The sequence below is a fragment of the Onychomys torridus genome, chromosome 1 (genome assembly GCF_903995425.1).
Source record: "Onychomys torridus chromosome 1, mOncTor1.1, whole genome shotgun sequence".
In the NCBI taxonomy this organism is placed as follows: Eukaryota; Metazoa; Chordata; class Mammalia; order Rodentia; family Cricetidae; genus Onychomys; species Onychomys torridus.
Window position 1 is genome coordinate 80830247 of NC_050443.1, and position 26746 is coordinate 80856992.

At 42.6% G+C, this 26746-nt stretch overlaps 1 pseudogene; it reads right to left on the reverse strand.

Moving 5' to 3' along the window:
* Positions 1-269: 269 nt before the first annotated feature.
* LOC118575417 lies at positions 270-3293 on the reverse strand (annotated as a pseudogene).
* Positions 3294-26746: the final 23453 nt, after the last annotated feature.

Consider the following 26746-nt stretch of genomic DNA (forward strand, 5'->3'; position numbering starts at 1 on the left):
TGTTACTGCTGACCATGCAGATAAACACTGCTTTTTAATCATAGCAAAATGTTAAAGGGTGGTAAATTTGAAGTCAAAGCATAAAATTTTACCCACAGACCCAGTAGGTCCTTGGGTGTCTATGGAAGTCGTGAATGCTGAATGCTGAAGTAGATCACCCCCAAAATGATCGCACCCTTCATTCTACCACAGACCTTAGAGGACCATCAAGTTCTTGCCTCTGGGCCTCCCTTCAATACTCAGACCCATGAACTGCAGGCAGGAGAGGGCTACAGCTCAGCAAGAGGAAGCAGCTGGACCAGGAGACCAGGTAGCACCACAAGCAGTAGGGATGCTGTAGATGGGAGGAGAAAGGAAGGTTTCATATGAGAAATCTCAAGACAGGGATAGCTCCCCTAAACATTCAGAACTTTACATCCAGCTCAAAGCCCAAGAGAGTAGGCTCTTGGGGGCCAGCATGCCTGGCTAGACTCTTCTGGCTTTCTCAGGATTCCTAAAGTACTCAAGTACTAGGACATGAGCAAACTGATGGATCCCCACCACTTCCAGGGTCCTGTGCTCTAAGACACTGACTGGGGATAAAAACCTTTCCTATCCTGAGTCTTCCTGGCCTTCTAGGGAGTCCAACAGGATTTTCCTTCTTCACCCAAGTAGAGATTTCTGGGTCTGAGCCTTGTGAAAGTTTATTGTTGCAGCAATGTGTATTCTTTCTATGCCAGCTGGTGTGAACTAGAACCTACCTGTGGCTCTCAGCCTGCCTGGACATGAACCATTTGGCCCAGAAGGGCAGCATCTTCTGACTGAATTTTGGACCTGGGTAAAGGTCATGCTTTTTTGGAGGCTTGACATAAATTCCAAATTCCTCTATGCAAATGCACAAAGCCCCTGTGATTACCTCCTATGGTTCCACTTCCTACTCCAAAGACTTCCCACGTTTCCAGACACCCTAGCGTGTCAGAGCTGATTAGATCTAAGAACACTCTGTAATCAGTAGTCTAACTGTAGCCCATTTCAGGTTCTCCCTGGCCTTTCATTCAAACTTAACTCCCTAGGATGACATTTAGTGGGGCCCGGATGTAAGTAAGTAATCCAGACACTGTGCAGATCCTGAGTGGTGGGCATAGAAGACAAGAAGACTGTAAGCAAGTGATTTTCCTGTGAATGTCAAAACCCAGTATGAGTTTGGGTCAGATGACTGACAGGTGTACATGGTTCCTCATATTTAAAAATAAAAGGTATTTGTCGATTTATATCTACATACCAATCATATGTCTTGAATGCCTCTCTCTTAATTCTCAAAGCAATACTAGTAGAATATTTATCATTTGGGTCTTTATGGTTCAAATAGGGAAACTGAGGCACAGACATTTGATAACTTGCCAAGAGTCAAAGAGCTAGTGATGTTTGAACCAGATTACCATGGAGTCTGACTCCAAACCTATGACAGAGAATATGATATAGTAATTTTCTCTGGAATATGGAAGGAGTACTATGATAAGTGATATTTGAACTATGCCTTGAAAAGTAATCACCTGGGTTGGGGATTTAGCTCTGTGGTAGAGCGCTTGCCTAGCAAGCGCAAGGCCCTGGGTGATCCTCAGCTCCAAAAAAAAAAAAAAAAAAAAAAAAAAAAACCCAAAAAGTAATCACCAAACTAAAATTGATGATGTCTTTGCTCCAATAGACTGAGACATGTGGTCAAGGGATGAAGAGAGAATGCAGACCACACAGAATGATGGGTATACAGTCATAGAGCCCTCCATACACGGGGAGTTTTTGGTTTGAAAGGGTAAGTACCTGCTGATGGCACTTCTCACTCCTCACAGGGCTTAGCCTGATAATAGCATTTTCCTGAAGTTCCATGCTGTGTTCAACTATTCCTGATTGCCTTCACCAAAGCCACCCTTCATCCTTCTAGGCATCTCTCCATTTGCATGGTCTACCAGGTGTCTTCTGGAAGGGAACACCCCCTAGTCCATTTCATGATGTCCCCACCAGCTCCACCTCTAAAACAGACCCAGACTCACCTGAGCTGCTAAAATCAATGTTGTCTGTTTCAACCGAACCACTATAGTAGCAATTGAAGTTGTTCTTCTTTCTTCTGGGGGAGTCCAGAGAAATTTCGTAGACCCTTTTGCATTCTGTGCTACAGTGTCTTTGTGATATACTTCATAGCCTGGAATTAACACCTCCTCTTCACGAGAGAAGGAGAACGCTTTGATATCAACCCCCAAGCAGGTTTTGATGTTAAACAGTGTCCCATGTTCACTTAAAAATGTTGGAGAAATAGCAACTTGCCAAGCTAAAGTGGAGGAAGCGAACTGCCCAAACCACACAGAGCCCTCTCCACTGTGATGAAACTTGTTCCTGGTGCCTCAAGAAACTGAGTGACAATTCTGGTCACTCAGAAGCTGAAGGGCCCTTGTTAAGAAGGCCTTGTAATGGAGGTCACTGGGATTTTTCCTGAATTCTCTAACTGCTCTGTTAAAACTTTCATGGATTTTCCCAGTGTAGGCCACTAAAGCCATTCCGTGAAAATCTTGGAAACCTTTGGGATTGCTCATTGTATTTTTTAATCTCCTTCCATCGTTTCTCTGCCTTTTCCCACTCAAACTTTAATTGCCTACTCATGTTGAAGTCTTCTTGTAACAGCTGGGGTGCTTTTCTCTCCATGTCTTTGACACAGCCCTCATACTGATCATCAAATGCATTGGGAGCCATGTCCAGCTTGAAAGGCTCAGTCAGGCCTGTCACCTGAAAGAGAGAAGTAGGGTTCTTTGTTACTAGCTAAGTTTGCTAAGTTACCAACATGTTCTGGGTGCTGTCTGGAGCCTACAGCATGAGATGTTGCATACGCCATCCTAACACATGGCACATGCATGAACACAGTCTCATTATGTTATGAAGGGTGCAGAAAGGCAAGGCTGAGATCTCTGATTCTTTTGTGTTTATGGATACTGCAGTTTTTCTTCTTATTCAATTCTTTTTTAGCCAGCATTCTAAATAACAGGACTCATCATCACATTTTCATATACATATATCATTATATATTGATCATAATCATCCACACACAATCCTCCCCCTTATTAGTATTATCTTTAAAATACTTCTTCTCAAGATTCATGCTCTCTAACATCCTCTAGCCACAGACTCAACCCTGGCCACTGTAATATCACAAAGATGTGGGCAGGTGAAAGCAAGGTCAACAGGATATGGGTTGAGAATATTACCTGCTGGGTGGAAAACCACGTCAGGAGAAACATGTGAACTTTTAAGTTTAGAAGAGAAGTCATCTTCAACTTCAAGAACATCTGCAAGCAAATATTAGACAATGAAAGTGGGATTCTACTCAGTTCCTGCAAGAGCAAGTCTGGCCCCAGAACCTCTCCAGCTTCCTCTTTTGCCATGTGTTCCCTTCTGCACATGACAATGGCTTCTCTGACGTTGTAATAGAGAATATTGTGAATCAACCAGGAAAACCCTAACTAATCAGCACTTTCATGATATTTAGACTTTCCAGCTATCAGATTGTGAACTGAGTAAGCACCTTCACTTTATAAACTTTCCAACATCAAGCATTTTGTGATAGTAATAAACCCAAACTGAGGAGAAATGTTAGGGGGTAAAGGACTTACCTTGCAAATATTGACCTGAGTTTGAACCCAAGAGCCCATGGGAAAAAAGCAGGTGTGATGACATGCACTTGTATTCCAGCACTAGGAGGTGGAGAGAGATGAGTCCCTGAGATCCCCAAGACTCACTGGACAGCCAGACCAATCTCCTTGCTGTGTCCCAGGCCTGTGTGAGACACTGTCATTACAAAAATGGTAGACAGTGCCTGAGGAATGACACCTGAGATTATCCTCTGACGTCCGCATGTATGTACCCACACACATGCATGTGCCCATGCAAATAGATATGTCCACACATGTGCATGTACTCACACAAATAAAGAAGAGAAAACAAAAACAAAAAGGAAGGAAGCAGACTAACACAATCAGCCTTATTAATTCTTGTATCTTATGAGAATGTATTGTTTTCAACTCTTTGAGGGGTGGAAATTTTAAGTATACACTGAATAGCAACTCAAGGAATGAGAAGGAAGTTCACCCTCATTGCTGAGGACCCATCCCTTTAGTCCTGCCTATGGCTTTTGGAAAATCACTAAAACTCTCCCCCACACTTATCTAAGCTGTTGTGTTACTGTCCACAGAATTTTTTACTTAGTTTGGCAAGGTAATCCTCTCCCCACACCTTGAGAATGGCTGCATGCTGTGGCTGACTTGTTGCTCTTGGGCAGGCTGGGACTCTCAGCTCCTCCACAGCTCGGCTTCTCCTGTCCTGAGCCTTTGGGGACACTGCAAAAACAACAGACCTAGGAGTTCAGCACTGCAGTGAAGGTTTCCACCTTCTGTACATCCTCAACTTTCAAAAATTATTATTTTTTTTGTGAAATAACTACGATCAGCTACCTAAGGGCTGAGCTCACTGACATCTTTGTTTACACACAATCACTACTCTCAAGGACATCAAACAATTGGCTTCAACTTGATGTCAGGATAGATTGGACAGCACAATGGTGGCACTGAGCACTTGGGAGACAGAGGCTAGTGGATCTTTGTGAGTTTCAGGCCAGCCAGGACTCCATTGGCATACCCTTCTTCAAATAAAAGATATAATGTACAAATAGCTACAATGAAATGGACAAAAATAGCCAAAAAATTTATGTTGGACCAGGCATCAGAAACAAACAAAAGCCTGATGGTAGTGGTTCATAGCTTTAATCCCAGCACTCAGAAAGCAGAGACAGGTGGATCTATGGGTTCAAGGACAGCCTTGTCTATAGGGCTATATCCAGGACAACCAGGGATAAGTGAAGAAACCCTGTCTTGATAAATAAAACAAAGAAGAGGATAGAAGCTAATGTTTGAATGGCACTGGGAGGAAAATGGGATTAATTAAGCATATCCTTGTTCTGTTCTGAAAAATCAAGGTAATATAGGAAGGAAAAAGTCTGTATACATAAGAGACTACATGGATGCCAGTTGCTTCCTACAGGTCCTGGGAGGTAAATTGTTTGGTCCTCATCATATTTTTAAGTCTCTAAAAAGATTGATAGCCTCATGCCTGTCCTTCTTTTATCTGATCCCATCTCCCTACAGGGGCTATTTCTTACCCAGAACTGACCTTCTGGCTTTAACCCTTGAGTCATAAATCACCACCACCTCACCTCACCCTGCTACACCCACTGCAGCCCTCAGATTTTTCTCAGGGTCCCCTCGACTTTAGAGGTCTTCCCCTTCAGAGAACAGAGTTCAGAGATGTCAGGCACCTGAGCAGGTCTTTGGTGGCTGGGTCTCTGGCTTCTTCTAAAAGCAAGTGTTGCAGAAGGCAGTGTCGTGGCCTTTTATCCTGTGGACAATACACTTTCAGTTTCAGGTTAGATGTGAAAGGAAGCCAAAGAGTTTATGATAAATTACATTTTTTATTATACCTTTTCTGTTCTCCATCTCTTTTTTGAGTTTTTCATTTTTGCTTTTGTTCAAGAAAAGTTCCCCTTAGCCTGGATTGGCCTTTTCTTCACTATGTAGCTGAGGATAACCTGGATTCCTGATTCTCTTGGCACAAAACTAGATTTATTTGTGCAAAAATAGAACCCAGGACCTGGTGCTTCTCAGCAATCACTCTACCAACCAAACTGCATCCCCATCCTGCATCTTTTCCTTTGTCTGTACCAAAATGAGTCAGGACCTTTCAGTTGTTCCCCATTGGATTGACGAGGGTTTGGGCAGTGGCTGTGCATGTAATATATAGATAATGCAAAAGGCAGAAGTTGGTTGACTTTTGCCCTATACTCCAATTTTACAAATTACCAGAAAGCCTGTTGTGGTGGTTCACACCTTTAATCCCAACACTTAGGAGGCTGAGACAGAAAAATCTCTGTGATTTTGATACCAGTCAGGTCTACACAGTTAGACCCTGTCAACAAAACTACCACCAAATCACCTGAGCATTTCAGGGGAATTAGGTAAAGGTGAACAGAGATGACCATTTTGTTTATTTTTGTTTGTTGGTTGGTTGGTTGATTGCTTGGTTGATTGATTGGTTAGTTTTTCAAGACAGAGTTTCTCTGTTTAGTCCTAGATGGGCTGGAACTCACTGTGTAGACTTGGCTGGCCTTGAATTCACAAAGATCCTCCTGCTTCTGCCTCCTAAGTACTGGGATTAAAGAAGTGCACCATTGCTTCCAGACTTGAGTGGTGACCAATACTAAAGCTCACTTTTGCATCCTTAGTTGCTCCTGGCTACAATTTTCTCATATGCTGACTAGAGCATATGATCAAAGTGTTGATATTAGAGTTTCCTCTGGGAACTACCTGTTTCTTTCAATCCAAGATGTTGTAACGAATCCATCTTCTTCCTGGGTCCCTAGACACAGCCACCGGGTGACATATTTGGTGTAAAAAAGAAAAAAAGCCATAACAGACCAGGTGGCCATAAATCTATAACTTCCTGTTCCGTCATGTGAGAGGAAGAGGGGGAAAAAATAGTCTCCCCCAAAATAAATGCCCTGGGACCTTTTGTGCATCCAGCTTTCATAACTGAACTTTCCCAGAAATAGAACTAGGAAGAGTGTATGTTTATGCTGCTGTATATTTGGAGGATCCTACAAGTAAGAAACCTAACCACCTCCTCCTCTTATTTCCCTTACCTTCCTCCCTTCCTCTCCTCCTCCTCCTTTTTTGGAAACAGGGTCTTGCTATGTTACCCAGGCTGGCACAAAGTCTTGGTCTCAAGCCTCCTCAGTAGCTAAGAATATAGATATCATTGCTCTGGCTCTAACTCTCCCTTTAATCAAGATCTCTCATACAATCTTGGTGCAACAGACTCCAGTGCTTTGGCTTGTTCCCCAACTACTGGATAATCCCATCATATTATATTGGACAAGACATTGTCTGGTCCTGATGATTGATATTGGACTAAAGGCACAAAACCCTACTGGCAGAGAAATGCAAACCTGAAAATTGTACAAGTGTCCCCAGGTGTTCCCTATGTGCCTGAAATCCCAGCACTTGGGAGGTGGAGGCAGGCAGATCAGGAGTTCAAGGACAGCCTTGAGTACATAGCAAGCTTGAGACCAGCCTGGACTACCTGAGAATTTATCTTAAAAATAGAGTTTTTAAAAAAGGAGGGTGGGTAGGGAAATTAAGAAAGGCCACCGCACAGGAAGGTGCTCAAACCTAAATCAGAAATCTCTTGGGGACAGGGTAGACAAATCCTTTATATGCCAAGGCTGTGAGAAAGAGGAAGGTGGCTGTGAAAAGGAGGTGACAAAAATGCCATGAGTGTGTTTAACTGATGGTGGGAGCCATGCTGTGGGTGATTAGGCACAGGAGTGGAGTTCAGCTGCTTCAGTGGTGCAGGTAGTTAGATTGTAGGAAGTTCACGTCGAATTTGGCTCACACTTAGCCTGTCTGACTATCAGAATTTCTGAACAGCCTTGTTAGCGCTCCTTCTGGCCCAAGACTGACTCAGAAGGGCTGTCCTTCTATAACTCAGGGTAAGGGCAATCTAAAGGAGGAATCCCTCTTGGTGGCAGTGTTCCTGGAGGACAACTAGGTGGAGCATCTATTGGTGTGTTGAGACCAGCCTGGACTATACTCGGTCCTCCAGCATCTTAAACACAAAATACCTAAAACAAAAAAGGAGAGATATCAATGTGAAATATCCCATTAAAGTAAAAGTTAGAACCCAAGGAAATCCAGAAAGTGGATTTTAAGAGGTAGATAGATGGAGATCTTTCAATTCAATGGCACTGCTGCTTCCTGAGCTAAGACATTGAATCCCTGATGAAGCTGTCTTGATTACTTTTCACATGGGAGAATGCATAACCCCACCATTTTACCTAGGAGCCCAAACAGCAGCCTGTCCAGTTGGAAGTCCATCCCATCTCGGTCTGCAGCATTGATGATCCTTTAGGTATATAGGGAGTCTTTAGACTGTAGCCTGCAATGATTCTTAGGTCCTAGGAGGGAAAAATCCAGGGACAGGGTAATTTAGAATCTTCAGGAGGATCCAAGCTGTCAATTTAGTTGTCACGGATGCAAGATGAGAAATAGGGGGAATACAAGAAACTGAATTTGAAAAACTGTAGTCAGCTACTGAGGGAAATTGGAAGAATTGAAAATCTGGTGAGTGTTGAAGGTCAGATTGTGGTGGCATAGGCCTTTAGTCCCAGCACTTGGAAGGAAGAGGCAGGAAGATCTCTTTAAGTTCCAGGCCAGCCTGGGCTACATAGCAGTTCCAAGCCAGTTATGACTACATAATGAGACCCCATCTCAAAAAGACAAATATAAGGGCAAATTGGGCATGGTAAGAAGGCCCAGTTCAATTTATAGGCAGATACCAGAAACTAATTACATTTTACAAGTTAAGATGGAGCTTCTATGTGTATCAATGATCCACAATTGATAATGGAAGAAATAATGTAAAGACCATTAATAATGTCAGAATCTGGTTATTTCAAGATGTGGTCTCATGTAGCCCAGGAGGGCCTTGAGGTTACAATGTAGTGGTGGTGAGGTAACTTTAAATTCCTGGTCTTCTTGCTTTCACCTCTCAAGTGCTGGGGTTATAGGCATTCATCTCAGCTAAATCTCTCTTCTCATCAACTCTATAAAAAAAAGCCCACACAACTTTTTTTTGTTAAGAAATTTTCTGTTCATTTTACATACCAACCACAGATGTCCCTCTCCTCCCTCCTCCCGCCCCCCAGGCTTCCCCCTCAACCCATCCCCCATTCCCATCTCCTCCAAGGCAAGAATTCCCATGGGGAGTCAACAGAGCCTAGTACATTCAGTTGAGGAAGGTCCAAGCTCCTTCCCCTGCACCAAGGCTGTGTAAGGTGTTCTACCATAGGCACTGGGCTCCAAAAAGCCTGCTCATGCATTAGGGGTAGATCCTGATCCCACTGCCAGGTGCCCCTTAAGCAAGTCAAGCTAAACAACTGTCTCGCCTATGCAGAGGGCCTAGTTCAGTCCCATGCAGGCTCCACAGCTATTGGTCCACAATTCATGAGTGCTGTGGGATATTCTCTATGCTGTGAATGTGTTGCTCTGATTAGTTAATAAATAAAGTGCTGATTGGCCAGCAGCCAGGCAGGAAGTATAGGCAGGACAAAGAGAGAGGAGAATTCTGGGAGGAGGAAGGCTGAGTCAGGAGACGCTGCCAGCAGCCACAATGAGAAGCAGATGTTAAGATACCAGTAAGCCACAAGCCACGTGGTAACTTATAGATTAATAGAAATGGGATAATTTAAGATATAAGAACAGACAGCAAGAAGTCTGCCATAACAGTTTATAAGTAATATAAGTCTCTGTGTGTTTACTTGGTTGGGTCTAAGTGGCTGCGGGACTGGCAGGTGAGAGAGATTTGTCCTGACCGTGGGCCAGGCAGGACCAGGAAAACTATAGGGACACCCATTAGTTTCGTTTGGTTATCTTGGTATGTTTCCCCATCATGATCTTGATGCCTCTTGCTCATAGAATCCTTCTTCTCTCTCTTCGACTAGACTCCTGGAGCTCAGCCTGGTGCTTGGCTGTGGTTCTCTGCATCTGCTTCCATCAGTTACTGGATAAAGGCTCTATGATGATAGTTGGACATTCACCAATTTGATTACTGGAGTAGGCCAGTTCAGGCACCTTCTCTACTACTGTTAGTAGTCTAAGGTGGGGTCATCCTTGTGGATTCCTAGGAACTTCCCTAGCACCCTGTTTCTCCCTATTCCCTTGATGTCTCCCTCTATCATGGTATCTCTTTCCTTGCTACTCTGTCCCTGTTCCAGCTTGGCAGTCCCATTCTCCTATGTTCTCATCCCCCAGCCACTACCCTCCATTGCCCCACCTCACCCCCAGTTTACTCATAGAGATCTCATCTATTTTCCCTTCCAAGGGTGATCCATGTGTCTCTCTTAGGGTCCTCCTTGTTAGCTAGCTCTCTGGAGCTGTGGGTTGTAGTTTGATTATCCTTTGCTTTACATCTAGCATCCACCTATGAGTGCGTACATACTGTGTTTATTCCGTGTACTGTGTCTGGGTTACCTCACTCAGGATGATATTTTCTAGTTCTATCCATTTGCCTGCAAATTTCATGATGCCATTGCTTTTTACTGCTGAGTAGTACTCCATTCCATGTATGTGCCACATTTTCTTTATCCATTCTTCAGTTGAGGGGCATCTAGGTTGTTTCCAGGTTCTGGCTAGTATGAATAATGCTGCTATGAACATAGTTGAGCATGCATCTCTGTGGTATGATTGAACATTCCTTGGGTATATGCCCAAGAGTGGTATGTCTGGGTCTTGAGGTAGATTGATTCCCAATTTTCTGAGAAACCACCATACTGATTTCCAAAGTGGCTGTACAATTTTCACTCCCATCACCAGTGGAGGAGTGTTCCCCTTGCTCTGCATCCTCTCCAACATAAGCTATCATCAGTGTTTTTGATCATAGCCATTCTGACAGGTGTAAGATGGTATCTCAGAGTCATTTTGATTTTCATTTCCCTGATGACTAAGGATATTGAGCAATTCCTTAAACGTCTTTCAGCCATTTGAGATTCTTCTTTTGAGAATTCTCTGCTCAGATCTGTAGCCCATTTTTTATTGAATTGTTTGGTATTTTGATGTCTAGTTTCTTGAATTCTTTATATATTTTGGAGATCAGTCCTCTGTCAGATGTAGGGTTGGTGAAGATCTTTTCCCATTCTGTAGGCTGTCATTTTGTCTTATTGACCATGTCCTTTGCCAAGCCCACATGACGTAGTCTATTCTATGAGTTTCTTTTGTCTTGCTTTCTACAGCTATTTCTGTTCATCCAGTTGTATCCTAAACTTTCTTCTTTTGCATTCTGAAATAACTTGTCATTTTACTGTTATCATTTCCTTACAAAAGCACTTCCTGGACACCTTATCTACAAAGTTAGTCCATGCTCACATGCATGCTTGTGTGTGTGTGTGTGTGTGTGTGTGTGTGTGTGTGTGATGTATTTGTTTGCCTCTGTTTGCCCAGGTATGCTCACATGAGCATATGGAGGTCAGAGGTTAATGTCAGGTCTACTGCTCTGCACACTGTATTTACCTGAACCAGTCTGTCACTAAGCCTTTGAGACTGCCTTTGTTTGCTGTGTGATCTACAGAGACTGTGTGGAAGTTTCCAGGGAGGGATGGGATGCAGGAAAGACCAACCAGCTGTCCTGGAATCTCAAAGGCATCTGAGCAGATAAAGCCTCATGCTTGTTCCTAGCCTCTCCTCAGCCACAGGTGTGAGCTCTTTGGAAGTGCCTGAATAAATGTGGGAGAGATGACTTTCTGCCTCCTTGAACAAAAAAAAAAAAGTACATTATTGCTAGTCTGTACAGTCTAGAGAATGATCTATGATAGCCATATTTGGTATTTTGAATCAATTAGTTTATTAAGTATACAGCAAGCCAAAGGATAAGAATACATAGCAAGTAGGAATCAGGTAGGTGGATGGATGGATGGATGGATGGACAGGCAGACAGATAGAAATAGATAGGTGTGGTGGTATTGTGTTCCACAAAATATTGTGCACCCTAATAAACTTATTTGGGGTCAGAGAACAGAAAAGCCACAATATTAAACATAGAGGTTAGGTAGTGGCACTTACACCTTTAATCCTAGCATTCCAGAGGCAGAAATCCCTCTGGATCTCTGTGAGTTCAAGGCCACATTGGAAACAGCCAGGCATGCATGCATGGTGACACACACCTTTAATCCCAAGAAGTGAGCCTTTAATCCCAGGGAGTGATGGCAGAAAGCAGAAAGATATATAAGGCGTGAAGAACAGAAACTAGAAGCATTTGGCTGGTTAAGCTTTTAGGCTTTGAGCAGCACAGTTCAGCTAAGATTCATTTGGATGAGGACTCAGAAGCTTGCAGCCTAAGGAAACAGGATCAGCTGAGGAATTGGCAAGGTGAGATGTCCTGACCAGCAGGATCTTCAGCAGAGACCCTAGAAGGGGGAATGGAGAATGAAAGGGACAAGAGACACAAAGAATTGACAGCAGGACAGTATTCTGATCAAGCTGCAAAATTTTATTTTTCTCAGGTGGGTTTTATAGTAAGCAGACCAGGAAACTTTCTTTAGGAAAAGATCAGGGGACTGTGGAGTTGCCAAGCAACCCAACCAAGCAACCTAACCACCAAACATTGTTACTAATGGGCACTGTAGCAGAAAGATAAGGAAATGTTAAGTTATTTTCTAATAACTCAAGACTTGTCCAGGCATGTCAAAAGTTTCTGGTTAGTGGCTCAGTACTAGACAACAGAAACTTAACTCAGGCAGGCAATATGGCTGGCTCTTAAAATTGTCCTTGGCAGTGAGATAGCTGTGACTTGTTCTAATTCTCTGATCTTCCAGCATTCACCCCAATACCTGGCTTCAGATATGTTTTCATTAATAAGAACTTTTAAGATTCCTGCTACAGATAGGTATATTGATAGATAGATAGATAGATAGATAGATAGATAGATAGATAGATAGATAGATAGACAGACAAACATCATCACAATGGATGTTCAAAACATCCAGCAAAAATCAGCTGGAGAAATCCCATTGAGGCCCTATAGAGATCAACTTCTCTGTCAACATAAACACTAAACTTGGCTTATTTAAACAAGGTCAAAATGGAAAATTTAACAAATATGAAAGGAGGGGCTGGAGAGGTTGCTCATTAGAAAAACATAATTTTGGTTCCCAACACCTGTATTGAATGGCTCATAAGCACTTGTAACACTCCAGCTCCCAGAGATCTGATGTCATCTTCTGGCCTCTGTGAATACCACCATCCCCATGTGCATAGGATTCCTTCTCTCTCTCTCTCTCTCTCTCTCTCTCTCTCTCTCTCTCTCTCTCTCACACACACACACACACACACACACACACACACACACACACACACACCAAAGAGAGAGAGAGAATTAAATAAAAATAAAATATGTGCCAGGCGGTGGTGGCACATACCTTTAATCCCAGCACTCAGGAGGCAGAGGCAGGCAGATCTCTGTGAGTTTGAGGCTAGCCTGGGCTACAAAGTGAGTTCCAGGAAAGGTGCCAAAGCTACACAGAGAAAACATGTCTCAGATAGATAGATAGATAGATAGATAGATAGATAGATAGATAGATATGTAAGAAGTACTAGAGATAATGAAAATGTGCTTCAGGTTTCACAAAGCCATAAGAAAGGTTTTTGAACACTTTACCATAGAGAGGCAATGTTCAAAGGGATATCTGTGCTTACCCTATTTAAATGTTATGCTGTGTAGACATTAACACTGTGCTTTAGTTTGTGATTGGTCACAAAAGGGGAGTTATCAAGGATGAGTGACCAATTGCAATGTTTGCAGTGGGGTGTCCATAAAGCTCAGTGCAGACAGTGATGCAGGTTACTAAGTGCATTGTTGAGAAAGGTAGCTTGAGCCAAAAACTGACCCCTGATGCTAAGCTTTCTGGCAGTTGTCTGCCTCAGCCCCACTAGTGGCTATGTTTTGGCAGTTCCATGAGCTCCCAGGGACCTGCACTTCTTGAATTGGCATGATTCCTCCATCCTCTGGCAAGGCTTCTTCCGTGGTCATATGGGGTCACCTGTGTTCCAAGAAGCATGACAGAAAATAGAAAATCAAGAAGAAAAAGTGAACAGCCACTGTCTCTTAGGGGTGAGACCTGTAACTTGATCACATAACTGTTCCTAACTGTAAGGGAAGCACAAGGCCCAGGTTCAGTCCCTGACACCACAAAAATCTCTGCCTGTCCTCCGCTCAGTGTGTCTCATCTACATCCATTAGACAAAGATTACTGGGACCAGGAAGCCAAGGAGAGGCCAGGGTGAAATTATAGGAATAAGTATTTGTTTGTTTGGAGACAGGTCTTGACATAGCCAGGCTGGCCATGAGCATAATATGTAGCTGAGGGTGACCTGAAACTCCTGATCCTCCTGCCTCAGCACCCAAGTGCTAGGATTACAGGTGTGCATCACCAAGGTCAGCTTTTCTCACAGCACTTGCTTTTTTTGTTACTGTTGTTGCTGTTTGTTCTTATGCTTTGTTGGCTTGATTTTTGGGTTTTAGTTCTATTACAAGGTTTCACTCTGAAGCCCACTCTGGACTTGAACTCAGTATGTATCACATGCTGGCCTCAATCTTGGGAGCTGGGATGACAAGCAGCAGTACCATGCCAAACTCTAAAGCCTATTTTACTAAACAAAGAGCATCAATAAAAGTAATTATTCAGGTAATTACTCAAGAGGCATAAATATGTTTCTCTCCTTAGTGAATTAGTTGCAAACCTACAAAAATAAAGTTGAACTTACATAAAAGTATGGTATATGTAACAATCACACAATAGAGGAGGGACACCAGGAAGCTGTATGTGAGCAAGAAAATGACATTAGATAGTAACTCAAGTCTAAAGGCAGAGTAAATGGGGCTCAGCGGTTAAGAGCACTAGCTGTTCTTCCAGAGGTCCTGAATTCAATTCCCAGCAACCACATGGTGGCTCACAACCATCTCTAAAGGGCATACATGCAGACAAAGCACTTGTAAAAAAATAAATAGATAGATAGATAGATAGATACATACATACATACATACATACATAGATAGATAGATAACTGTATGGATGGACGGATGGCTAGATAGATAGATAGATAGATAGATAGATAGATAACTGAATGGATGGACGGATGGCTAAATAAATGAATGAATGAATGAATAAAGAATAAAGAAAGAAAGGAAGGAAGAAAGAAAGAAAGAAAGAAAGAAAGGAAAGAAAGAAAGAAAAAAAGGAAGAAAGAAAGAAAGGAAGGAAGGAAGGCAGAGTGAAAGGGCCTAGAAAGAGCAGACATGTCTCTTAATATAAAAGACTGTATAAATATATTTTGTCCTTCTTTTAGCTTTTCCGAAAGACATAGATTGTGTAAGGCTATAATTATAACACTATTGTTGAGTGTTAAAGGGAGATGATGAATGTCAATTATGGCCCTGGGACCAGCTGCCCAACAGGAATTGTGTCTCTGTCCCTAATGCCCCCGCACTCTGGAGATAACAGTTGCAAAGACTCTGTGAATGACTTGGCTTAATGGGGTGCTTTCCCTCCAGCAAGGGCTACACAGTGAGGCTCAGATAAAAATAAAATAAAATAAAAATAAAACAGTTCTGGGGATACAGCTCAGCTAGCAGGGTGCTTCCTAGCCCAGCATGTGGAAATCCCACACTCACAAATGCACCACACAGAAGTGCTGGGAAATGACTGTGCTGGTGGAGCAACCCTGAGTGATGGAAGAGAGGACTTGGTAGTAAATGCTTTCCCCATTTTCCCCTGGATGGTTAATATTCTTTCATTCAATAGTAGACAACCAGTCACTCACAGTGGCCGGTTCAGAAAGACATCTCTGTTCCCACTGCATTCTTTACATTTTCTCTATCATGACCCTCGATTTCTGGAATGAAACTCACAAATAAATTACTTGGATATAAATCTATGGTTCTAGCTCTACTTTCAAGAACTCTAGCTAAACAATTGACTCGTTTTATTTAAGTACAATCTCAAGTAATTTCCTAACAGAGAAGGTTTGAAAAATATTGTATCTTCTACGTCTAAAAATATTTCTATTCTATTCCACACAATATTGTTTAGTTGGGTATAAAATTGTCTAAAAGTAAAATTAAATTCCCCTTAGGAAATTTGTGCAAACTATTGAGCTTTCTTTTCATTGCAAGTAGTTTATGAAAACTCTGTATAAGAATCCAGCCATCAGGTGGTGGCACTTGCCTTTAATCCCAGCACTCAGGAGGCAGAGGCAGGCGGATCTCTGTGAGTTTGAGGACAGCCTGGTCTACAAATCGAGTTCCAGGACAGCTAGGGCTGTTACAAAGAGAAATCCTGTCTCAAAAAATCAGAAAAAAAAAAAGAACCCAGTCAGGTTTAAACCTTTCAGAGATTCAGTTTCCCTTCTCTATTACCCTCTGGGAACTTCCAGAATCTTCTTTCGATTTCTGAATTTTAATAGTGATATATCTTGATGTGAATGAGCCTTCAAATTCTTTCTTCTGAGAAATTAATGAACCCTTTTAATCTTTAGACTGACTTTTTAACATCAAGGAAAATTGTCTTCATTCTTTGATAATGTCTTGTTCTTGGCTTTCTCCTCCTCCAGTGTGTGTGTGTGTGTGTGTGTGTGATCCCTTGTCTTTGTTCTATGTCCCAGGAAGTTCACAGGAATTTATCTTATGGTCTCTTGTGTCATTAAAAGCTTGAAATTTTTTTTGGCTGTACAGGAGATTGAATCTGACATCTCATTCATGCTAGGTACGCACTTAGTTCACTGCTAACACCTCTCACCAGCTCTTTTGTTTTATATAGTGTCCTGTTATCATTCTATATTGGTGTCTTAGTTAGAGTTTTGCTGAGATAGAACACCATGACCAAACAGCAAATTGAGGAGGGAAGGTTTTGCTTGGCTTACACTTTCACATCACTCACTGTTCATCATCAAAGGAAGTCAGGACAGAAACCCAAGCAGGGCAGGAACCTGGAGGCAGGAGCTAATGTAGAAGCCATGAGGGGTGCTGCGGACTGACTTGATTCCTATGGCTAGCTCAGTCTACTTTCTTATATAACCCAGGACCACCAGCCGAGAGATGGCACCACCCACAGTGGGCGGGGCGGGGCCCTCCCCCATCAATCACTAGTTAAGAAAATGCCCGACAGGCTTGCCTATAGCGGGGTCTTATGGAGGCATTTTCTCAGTTGAGGTTCTCTCCTTTCAGATAACTCTAGCTTGTGCCATGTTGATGTAAAACTAGCTGGCACAATTGCTCATTCTCTTTATTCTTACAGACTTCCTTCATGTGTCTGTTTATATGTAAAAATAAGGCCACAAGGAGCTGGCATTGGAGCTCTGGGCATGTAGACTGAACTCACTTGTTGGGGGTTATTTGTTTACACTGTGTGAAGATGTGTCTATGTTTTGCCTCACCTGCCTAAGGCACCTGATTAGTTTAATAAAGAGCTAAGCAGGAGAGAATGAGCAGGGCTTCAGAGAAGAACTTGGGGTTAGAATCTGGCATGGGAGGAGGATCCAGTGAGACGCTGACGCAGTTGGATGTACAGAAAGGAGAAGAGGCAAAAAGCCACGTGGCAGGACATAGGTTAATAGAACAAAATAATTTACATTATAAGAGCTAGTTGGGAATAAGCCTAAGCTAAAGGCCAAGCTTTCATAATTAATAATTGATAGAAATTCCCCCCATGTGCCCACAGTTGGGCATGGTTGCGCAGGCTGGGCAGGACACTTAGTCATCTCCGCCTAGTCACTTCTGGGTCATATGTCCTGCGTGACCCATGCCCCATGGTTATGTGGTCATGTAGTCGCAGGGAAGTGACTGCATGATCTCTGCATGTGGGCCTGTATGTGCAGGTGCAACCTGGCCTTTATAAGGCAGCCCCATGTCCCCCACCTCTCTTTCTCACATGTGTCTTTCCACAGACCTGATCACATCTATCCCTCTCTCTTTGTCTTGATAAAACTCTTGTTAGTGGATTCTGTCATGTGTCATGACTTTTCCTTTGGGGCAAGAGCGCCGTAAAAATCAACAATAATAAGTCTCTGTATCATTATTTGGGGGCTGGTGGTTCCAAAAGAAACTTCAATGAGAAAATCCAACTGCACTCACTCGTTCATACTTTATCTTAATATGACCCAGAATCGAGCCAGCCAAAGGCAGACTGTCCTCGTTGACCTCACAAGGCCAATAGCTCTTCTTGATCCTGATCAGCTCCATCATCGTCATCAACTTTATTAGTCCTGGAGAAAGCCAGAAAAGAAGGTTTGGGTCAAAGGTAACTTCTTCAAATGAAATGGAGTAATGTCGGTTGCATTACTCACAAACGTTTGCAGAGGATCCTCCACCCCCCACTACCCCCACTCTGCTGTGTCACCCCACTACTTTTCTGTGTGAAGGACAATCTTCGTTTGTAATCTCACTCTTTCAAATGCATTCTTAGGCGTAAAGATTTATCAAAAGCTCTGAACATAATCACAGACCAAAGATTAGGAAATATTCTGTACCGTAAGTAATTCAGATATTTGCTCGTGATTGTCCTTCTTTGGGAATCTCCCCATCACAACTCGACTTAGTGGTCAGGACTCATTGTAGAAACTAGAATTATATTAATACATACTAATACAGACAATAATAAGCAAACGGCAAGGAAGGAGTATCTAGAGAGTTTGAGAAATAGAACCTCTTGTTGAAGGTTTAGAAGACAGAAAAGTTACTTACTAACCTTGCATATCTCTCTCTCTCTCTCTCTCTCTCTCTCTCTCTCTCTCTCTCGCCCTGGATTTAAAATGACAAAGAACATATCTGCACAAAATGTTCATAGGACAGTCTTTATAATAATGAAAAAAATCGCTGGGCAGTAGTGGTACACACCTTTAATCCCAGCACTCGGGAGGCAGAGGCAGGCAGATTTCTATGAGTTCGAGTCCAGCCTGGTCTACAGAGCAAATTCAAGGACAGCCAGGGCTACACAGAGAAACCCTGTCTCAAAAGACAAATTAATTAATTAATTAATGATAGATAGATAGATAGATAGATAGATAGATAGTGATTACCATGGTGATGGTGACAAAATCCAAAGCATCATGAATGCTTAAAACCAGAATACACAGTCATTAAGTGATGACTGCAGAGATGGCTCAGTGGTTAAGAACACTGACTGCTCTTGCAGAGGACCCAGGCTTAGGTACCCAATATGCACATATTCCACTCACAACCATCTGTAACTCTAGCTCTGGGAGATCTGACTCTGTCTTCTGGCCTCTGTGGGTATTTCATGCATGTGGTACACTTACATACATGCAAGCAAAACACTCAAACACATCAAATAAATCTTTTTTAGGGGGAGGGAGGGTCTTTCGTGTAGCCCTGGCTGTTCTGGAACTCTCTGTGTAGACCAGACTGGCTTCAAACTCACAGATATTCTCCTACCTCTGCATGGCCACTACACCTGACTAAATAAAATAAGTAAATCTTAAAAAATAAAAATAATTGAGAGTTCAAGGCCAGCCTGGTCTACTGAGTGAGTTCCAGGAAAGGTGCAAAGCTACACAGAGAAACCCTGTCTCGAAAAACCAAAAAAAAAATTTTTTTTAATTAAAAAATGTTTAAAAAGTAATAAAAATAAAGTGATGACTGTAGGCTTGGGCTATAGTTCAATGGTAGAGCACTTGCCTAGCTTGGACTTGGACTTAGGAGTAAAATACAGGTTTTTCTTTTATATGATGTTCTGAGTTGGTTCTTTTACAAATATTTAAAGTATTGTCTTTAACTCTCTCCCACACCTGACTAAAGCATTGTTAGAAAGAAAGCCCGCAAGCCTGACCCTCAAACAGAAGACAGAAACCACAGGTTGGGCTCATCTGAGGTCTCTCTGCACCCTCTGAATTATGGGTAAAGGATATCTTTTCTGATCTCTTCATTTCCTGTCCAGACTTCATTCTTTGGACTGAAATCAGTATTTCCACAATAGAAAGGGAAATGTTGTTCTGGTTTCTATCCCAAGGTAGCTGATTGGTCACTGAGAGGAGAAGTTCTTGGCAGAATCTGGAGATGAACTCTTTGTGACCCTCTGGGTCTCTTCTCTTCAAGTTTTACTTCCCTTTCATCCAGCTGCTGAAATAGCCCAGTGAGCCCCGGCCCTTCACTCTGCTGTGTTTGCTTTGTTGTTGTTTGTTTGTTTGTTTTTCAGACAGGGTCTCCCTCTGTAGCACAAGCTATACCGGAACTCACTATGTGGCCCCAGCTAGGCTTAGATTCCCAGCAGGTCTTGTTTAGGCATGTTGTTGAGATTTCATGGGTGTAGTTTACCTGTCAGATTTAGAAGACAATCTCACAGCAAACTTCCTGGCCCTCTGGCTCTTACGATCTTTTCTACCCCCACACCCTTCTGAGATGCTCCCTGAGCCTTAGGTATACGTGTTGGGTTGTAGATGTATTGTTTGGAGATGGGCACCCACAGTCTTTTATTCTCTGTTATGGATGGTTGTGAGCCACTAAGCGGGTGCTGGGAGTTGAACCCTGGTCCTCTGCAAGAACAAGTGGTCTTAACCACTGAGCCACCTCTCCAGTCCCTTTAATTTTTAAAAATTATTCTATGTATAGATGAATATATATAATTTGTCATCCATTTTTATTTTTTTGGTTTTTTTGAGACAGGGTTTCTCTGTGTAGTTTTGGTGCCTGTCCTGGATCTCACTCTGTAGACCAGGCTGGCCTCGAACTCACAGAGATCCACCTGGCTCTGCCTCCTGAGTGCTGGGATTAAAGGCATGTGCCACCACCACTACCCAGTCCCATCCATTTATTTTTAACTTGCCTAAAGTATTGTATTTGAAGTGAGTTTCTTGTAGGGAGCATATAGTTGGGTCATATTTTATAGCCTACCCTGGCTATTTATGCATCTTAATTGCTATCCTTAAAACATTTCCATCTCAGCTGGGCAGTGGTGGCGCACGCCTGTAATCCCAGCACTTGGGAGGTAGAGGCAGGTGGATCTCTGTGAGTTCAAGGCCAGCCTGGTCTACAGAGCTAGTCCAGGACAGGCTCCAAAGCTACAGAGAAACCTGTCTCAAAAAAAAAAAAAAAAAAAAAAAAAAAACCCACACATTTCCATCTAGTCGAGCGGTGGTGGCACACACCTTTAATCTCAGCACTTGGGAGGCAGAGGCAGGTGGATCTCTGTGAGTTTGAGGCCAGCCTGGTCTCCAAAGTGAGTTCCAGGAAAGGCGCAAAGCTACACAGAAAAACCCTGTCTCGAAAGAAAAAAAAAAAAAAAACAACCATCTCATACATGTTGGGACTTAAATCTACCATTTTGTTTGTTTTCTGTATCCTGTCCCTCTTTTTCTTATCTTCCTATAATTTCTTGTTTTTTAAATATTTATTTTTATTTGTTTACAGTGCTTTTTAAAAATTCAAGTGGGGCCCAGTGACCAGACCGGCCTCAGACTTGCTATATTCTGTTAATCCCTATTGTGGAATATTAGTTAACAATGTGTTACATTCATTTATGCTGTGGAATATTTGTTTAATGATGCCAATATGTATTGCATTTGTTTAACTCTGTGTTACTTTGCCTGTCCAAAACACCTGACTGATCTAATAAAGAGCTGCCAATAGCTAGGCAGGAGAGAGGGACAGGTGGGGCTGGCAGGCAGAGAGGATAAATAAGAGAAGGAGAAGGGAAGAAGTGGAGGGAGAAAAGAGGTAGAAGAGAAGGACACCAGGGGCCAGCCACACAGCCACACAGCCAGCAACAGGGTAAGAAATAAAGAAAGACATAGAATAGAGAAAGGTAAAAGCCTAGGGGCAAAAGGTAAATGGGATAATTTAAGTTAAGAAAAGCTGGCAAGAAACAAGCCAAGCTAAGGCCGGGCATTCTTAAGTAAGAAAAAGTCTCTGTGTATTTACTTGGGAGCTGGGTGGCAGACCCCCAAAGAGTCAGAAAGTAAAGAGTTTAAAAACAAACAAACAAACAAACAAACAAAAACCAAACAAACAAACAAAAAACTACAAATCCCACCCAAGAGAATAAGACAACTACCACAGTTTGAGCCAAATTTGAAGCAAGCTTGATTGTTTTGTTTTGTTTTGTTTTGTTTTGTTTTGTTTTTCGAGACAGGGTTTCTTTGTAGCTTTGGAGCCTGTCCTGGACTAGCTCTGTAGACCAGGCTGGCCTCAAACTCACAGAGATCCACCTGCCTCTGCCTCCCAAATGTGTGCCACCACCGCCTGGTGAAAGCTTGATTTTTAGTGGAGTGCACCCAAGAACTTGTCAGTGACTGCCTCATAAGTTAGGCTAAAGAGAGCAGCCCTGAATCCATTTCTTGGGCCCTTTAAAGAGTAGAATCATGAGTAGTTGCAAAGGAAGTTTACAGAAGAGAGACAATGGAGCAATAAAGAAAGGCAGAAAAAAAATCTCACAAAACGTCATATGGTCACCATATTATTAGGGAGGGCTCAGGGGGACCAGGAGGGTAAGGGTGTTCTCAAAAACAAGGCAAGGTCATGGGTTAGGGAGGTCAGGAAACAGACAGCAACTCAACTCTCACAGTAATAGAAACCTATTTCAAAACGGAATCAAGCGGGTTCCTCATATAAGCAGGTTCCTCATGGATGACAGCTTTCGATCCTTCTGCTGCTGTCAGCCGAGTCCTAGAATTACAGGTATGCAGCCACCATACTTAGCGTGGTGCTGAAGCCTGAAGCCAGCATGCCGTGCATGCTAGGCAAGCACTCTACCAACTGAGCGACATCCCCAGTCCTGTTTACAGTGTTTTGAGTCCATCCATACCTTTGAATAGCTTGTTTGATGTTTTTTCTGAACATTATTTATGTCTATACGTACCATCACAGTCTACTGGTGTCATCATTTATCAAGTTTGGGTGTAGAAATAATCTTGCTTCCCTTAAATCTGTTTATTTCCCCACTTACAAATATTTCCTCTCTATGTAGAGAGGGAATTGAGTACTCTCATCAGCCCTGGAAAAACCAGGAACGTGAATCACAAAAGGTCGTCTCCTCAGTGGAGGAAATGAATACCCATTTTCCACCCAGAAGGCTGGGAACGGATGTTGTTAGTGACCTGATGACCTTTGCTCTCTATAAAGCCAAACCTCACCCAAATCACCCAAAATGTTTATCCCAGACTCTCCTTCTCTGGACCTTTATCTTTAGTTTTGTTTCTCATCCAATAGAGCCCATCCTTAGGGGAGATGTCACATGTGTTTCATGGCCTGCTGACCACTATGCTATTTTAGTGAGGGACCACACCAGATCCTAGGTCCTTAAGCTGTAGAACCCATCTTCATAGTCGAGGTCACACATACTCCGCAAAGGAGTTTCAATGTATTCATGCCTTAGGCTTTATTGTGTGCATAGGATTGAGATAATTGTTACCAGGAAAACTTTTTCCAAAATTATTGTACTGGACTTAAATATATCTAAAATAAACAGGTCTGGTGTCAGATTCTAGAAGTTTGAACCATTTGGGATGGTGGTGGCACACACCTTTAATCCCAGTACTCAGGAGGCAGAGACAGGAAGATTTCTTTTCTTTTTTTTCCCCAGACCCCTGATTGTTTTGTTGTTGTTGTTGCTGTTGTTGTTTTGTATTGTTCTTTTGAGACAGGGTTTTTCTGTTTGGTTTGTTTTTTTGTTTTGGTTTTTTTTTTTTTTTTTTTTTTTTTTGGTTTTTCGAGACAGGGTTTCTCTGTGTAGCTTTGTGCCTTTTCTGGCTCTTGCTCTATAGACCAGGCTGGCCTCGAACTCATAAAGATCCACCTGGCTCTGCCTCCAAGTGCTGGGATTAAAGGCATGTGCCACCATTCCTGGCCTTAAAGACCATATTCTTGACTATTATCTATATTGTCTGTTCCTTTTCTTTTCTTTTCTTTTCTTTTTTTTTTTTTTTTTGAATGCTAAATGCCATTTATTGAAGGAGGGAGATCTTAAATACAAGCTTACAGCACAATGGGAGAACCCCAGAGGGCAGAAGTTCACTATCAATGTTTTACAATCTTGCATCTAAGCTATTAACGCCCAATATGCTGGATACACAGACAAGGAGCTTCCCTTAAGCATTCAGGAGGGTGGAATCTCACAGGGAATTAGCACAGGGAGGGTATCAAGGTAAAGGTCAGCAAGCATTGCAACAGTTACCCAAAAGGGGGGCCAGGGCCCTACAGGTCTCCTCTTTTACTGAAAAAGGAGCTTCTGACTTAGGTTGCGTGGGATGTCAGCAGGTCACCTTACCCGTCATGGAGACACCTGCCCAGGCCACACAGGTATTCTGTCTTAGGTTGGTGAGCACTCCCAGGTGTTACCCGTCTCTGAATACTCATTATCATACAGGCTCAATCATGTGAGAGCTGCAGAGTTAACTGCTGCCAAAGATCTCGAAGTGGCACTGGGCTTGCAATCTGTGTGTTTGACATAGAAAAGACCAAGAGAAGTCCTAACCCACTTATAGCTAGTAGGCTACAGGCAACTGAGCCATTCTCTTCCTTAACAAGCCTTACTGCAAATTGGAGTCCTTGGAAAATGGTATCCCAAAAGCAAATGGAACTTGTGTTTATAAATTTATAACTTTCAAAGCCAATCAAAATGTATATAACTACTGAATTAAATTTATCATGCCCAATAGAATGAAAGATTAACTAACTGTGGTAGCTACTTTTGCTGCCAGGGTCTCCACTGTGCTAGCTGTAGTAACTAATTATGAAATGGCAATCCCAGAAACAGTAGCAGTGGTGGCCACCACTGCTATAACAGCAACAAAGGCAGCAGCGATGTCAAATTCTCTTCTGGAGCATGTGGGTATCCATTGGCATAGATACAACTCCAGGAACATGAACCACCAAGGCCCATTATTCTTGATCCCAGCACGACTTAAGCTGGCAGCTTTGCAAAAGAATAATTAAGAACTATAAAGAAAAAACATGCAGTTCACAAGGAGTAGAACTAATGGTCTCATAATGGCTACATGCAGGCTCACAAAATTTAGAGTATCTTCAAAGGGGGCTAAATGAATTTCAGGAGGCCAATAAATGTTGCACAGAGCCACTCCTGAAAAGTAGGTAGTATACTAGCTTGAAGAGGATTTCGAAAATGAAAAGGCTTAGTTGGCATGCTACTGTTAACAAATGGAGGTCAGTGACCTTCAGGGTTATCCTTAATCTCCAAGGTATCTTGGTGACACGTTCTCAAACATACTTGAAAGAGCAGTTACCATACATTACCTTCTGAAGAATCCAACTGCATGACTACAGTTCCTAGGCTTATGTTAATGCTTGCCAAAGCTGGCCATATTGGGCTCTCAATCTCCATTGGCATCAGAAGGGGAGAGTTTTTCAAGAAGGCCCAGTAGGTCTCTGTATTGGTGAAATTATTAAGTCCACTCCATGTAGTTAAAAGGGAGATCTATTTTGTGGGGTAACTTACAAATGAAGGGATAGGTTGTAGGGTCTGGCAAAGGTATGGCGCAGTCCAGCAGTGTTCTCTAGAGAACTCTGCTCGGTCTACCTCCTGCGTCCCGCGTCCCAGAACCAAGAGAGAGCCCTCCTCTCCATCCTGGGTCTTCTGCTTCCTCCTCCGCCCTGCCTTGTGGGCGTGACCATTACCAAAGCTTCAATGGGGGTTGGAACTTCCAGGCCAATGCTGGGATGGCTATCCACTACATCTCTGCCATGTTGGGCTTCAGCAGCAGCCACAGGGCACACACAGCACTCAGGAACCCAAAGAGGAACCTCATTGTCCTGAGGAAAGACATAAGCAGGACCCCGGGCCCACACCAACACCAGATCGGGTCCCCTCCAAGTGCCAGTAGAAAGATCCTTCCATCGCTCCAGAGGGTGATTCGCAACGGGAGCCCTCCAGTGCTTATCTGCAGCAGATACTCTAGCAGAATCCACTGATAAAAAATTTTAAAATATATAAAACAAGGGAAAGAATAGAATGTGGAGAGTAATGATGAGCCCCTAGTTTCCCCTTTTTGCTTTAGCAAAATATGTGTTTGTTTGTTTTTTAATAGTTCAAATTTTTCTTTTATTTTTTTATTTTATTTTGTTTTTTTGAGACAGGGTTTCTCTGTAGCTTTGAAGCCTGTCCTGGACTAGCTCTGTAGACCAGGCTGGCCTCGAACTCAGAAAGATCCACCTGCTTCTGCCTTCCCGAGTACTGGGATTACAGGCATGCGCCACCACCGCCTGGCTTTATTTTTATTTTTATTTTTTTATTTTTTATTTTTTTAATTAATTAATTTATTTATTTTTCTATTATCAGCTTGATACAGTATAAATTCTTACCTTAATAGTGAAATGTTTCATTGAGGCTTGCTCAGTAATTGAGTAAAACCAAAACTTATTATAAGCCACAGTCATCCTAGGGTTCCCCCATGCTATATATATAGCCTCCATGGTTCTGTGGGTTGCAGTCTGATTGGTCTTTGCTTTATATTTAGAATCCACTTGTGAGTGAGTACATACCATGTTTGTCCTTCTGGGTTTGGGTTACCTCACTCAGGATGATTTTTTCTAGTTCCATCTATTTGCCTGCAAATGACAGGCAGATTTCTGTGAGTTCAAGGTCAGCCTGCTCTACAGAGAGAGTTCCAGGACACCTAGGACTATGCAGAGAAACCCTGTCTCGAGGAAAGAAAGAGAGAGAAGGGGGTGGAGGGAGCGAGGAAGGAGAGAGAGAGAGAGAGAGAGAGAGAGAGAGAGAGAGAGAGAGAGAGAGAGAGAGAGAGAGAGAGAGAGAGGTTTTAACCAGCACCTGACTACCAAAGTCACACTGAACCAGATTTCCTTCTTATCTCACAAAGATTATTTGCCTGCTGACCGTGAAACTTGCAGGGACCCCCACATTATGCATTTAAGATCACAGCAGAGAGTGTTACAAATTTGTCTGCAATTATCAAATACAATTTAGAAAACTCAGGAGTAGGAAGAGCTAATAATCATGGTGGCTCAGACCTATAATCTCAGCACTAGAGAAGTTGAGGAAAGAGTATCACAGAGGGTTCAAGGTCAGACATAATGAGCTCTAGGATAGCCTGGGCTACAAAGAGAGACCTTGTTTCAAAACAAAACCAGACATAGAGGAAGG